This window comes from Rhinopithecus bieti, unplaced genomic scaffold (genome assembly GCF_001698545.2).
Source record: "Rhinopithecus bieti isolate Rb0 unplaced genomic scaffold, ASM169854v2 scaffold_50752, whole genome shotgun sequence".
Classification (NCBI taxonomy): domain Eukaryota; kingdom Metazoa; phylum Chordata; class Mammalia; order Primates; family Cercopithecidae; genus Rhinopithecus; species Rhinopithecus bieti.
Genome location: NW_016820054.1, coordinates 24,365 through 26,469, shown reverse-complemented (window position 1 = coordinate 26,469; position 2,105 = coordinate 24,365). Strand labels below are relative to the sequence as shown.

General features: G+C 39.5%; 1 pseudogene; it reads right to left on the bottom strand.

The window, feature by feature from the left end:
- Positions 1-494: 494 nt before the first annotated feature.
- LOC108520142 (40S ribosomal protein S4, X isoform-like) lies at positions 495-1,627 on the bottom strand (annotated as a pseudogene).
- Between the last annotated feature and the right edge of the window lie 478 nt (positions 1,628-2,105).

The following is a 2,105-nucleotide window of genomic DNA, read 5'->3' as shown; positions in this document are numbered from 1 at the left end:
ATCAGTTTTATATTGAGTGACTTGTGGTAGTTTGTATTTTTTTCAAGGAATTGGTTTATTTTACCTAACATGTCAAATTTTGTGTGCAGACCTGTCCATGGTGTTCCCTTGTTATCCTTTTGATGTCTACATGGTCTGTAGTGCTATTCCCTTTTTTACTCCAGATATTGGTAATTCGCATGTTCTTTGTTTCTTTGTCAGTCTTGCTAGACGTTTGTCAGTCTTATTGGTCTTATCTGTGAACCAGGTTTGTTTCATGAATTTTCTTCATTTTAAATTTTCAGCTTCATTGATTTTTGCTCTAATCTATTATTTCCTTTTCTCAGCTTGCTGTGGGTTTATTTTGCTCTTGTTTCTCTAAGTTCCTGGAGAGGGAGCCTAGATTATTGATTTGAACCTTTTCTCATGTGCACATTTTTTTAATTTATTTTTATTAATCATGCCACATTATTTTTAATTATGTACAAAGATCTAATCTGTCACCCAGAGACATTTCACCCACTGCTCTGTTTGGCTGCCAGTCTCTTATCTCTCTCTTCAGCAATGGTGAGGCGTATACCTTTCCTTGGAGAAGAGAAATTCATGCTTTGTTGCCCTTGCCAGTAGCAAAAATGTTGGAAAGCCGGGTGGCAAAGCTGTTGTCATTGGCAGCTTTTATGTGAACCACATCAAAAGGTCAAGGGTGCCTTTCTCTGTGGGTGATGACACCAGTTCTTCCCAAGTTAGCACCTCCAGTCACCATCCACAGGTTACCAGTGCCAAACTTGATGAAATCAGTGATCTTGCCCGTTTCCATATCAGTCTGAATGGGATCATTCACCTTGATGGAGGGGATCAGGGTAGCAGATGATGCGAGCATCATGAGTCACCAGATGAGGGATTCCTTTTGTGCCCACAAAGATTTTTCTTACTTTGCACAATTTGTACTTGGGCTCCTCAGGTGTAATACGATGTACAGCAAAACAACCCTTGATGTCATAGATGAGATGAAAATTCTCTCCTATCTAGTCAATGCCCATGACGTCTGTGAATCCAGTGGGATGGGTTATATCAGTTTGAACATTGCCATTGATCTTAATGAACCACTGCATGCAAATCTTCTCTTTCTTTATATTTATTTATTTGTTTGTTTGTTTGTTTATTTATTGAGATGGAGTCTCGCTCTGTCGTCAGGCTGGAGTGCAATGGCGTGATCTTGGTTCACTGCAACCTCCGCTTCCTGGGTTTAAGCAATTCTCCTGGCTCAACCTCTGCCTCTTGAGTAGCTGGGATTACAGGCACCCACTACCACGCCCAGCTAATTTTTGTATTTTTGGTGGAGACACAGTTTCACCGTGTTGGCTAGGATGGTCTCGATCTCTTGACCTCGTGATCTGCCCATATCGGCCTCCCAAAGTACTGGGATTACAAGCATGGGCTGCCATGCCTGGCCACAAATCTTCTTTACTTCATCTCCTGTCAAGGCATACTTAAGTCTGTTCCTTAGGAAAGTGATGATAGGGAGACACTCTGTCAACTTGTGGGAACTGGTGGATGGACGATGAACAAACACACTGGGCAATTTAGCCAGCATCCAATGTTTTGGAGTTGCTACACGCTTTAGATGCTGCTTGGGACCACCAGCCATGGCTGCATTAGGCACGGAAAGAGCTCATGTATGCATTTAGCCCTATAAAATTCCTTCTCAGCACTGCTTTCGCTTCTTCCCACCAATTTTGATATGTAATCTTTTCATTTTCATTCAGTTTAATGTATTTTTTTTTAATTTCCTGAGACTTCCTGTTTGACTCATAGATATTTTGGAGTGTGTTGTTTAGTTTCCAAGTGTTTGGAAATATTTCTGTCATTTTTCTATTATTAATTAGAAGATAAGAAAAAGTAGCTTTTGCCTTACACTAAAACTCAATAATTAATATGATAAAGTATAGATTTGGGGTATATGAATTATACAGATGAAGTGAATTGATAATTATATGTGCAGTGATTAAGTCTGCTATGCATATTAACACAAGGGAAGAAAATAGAATAAAGTAAATAGGTGATATTTTAAGCTTTTTTAAGTAAAAATAGACTGAGTGTGGTGACTCACACCTGTAATCCCAGCA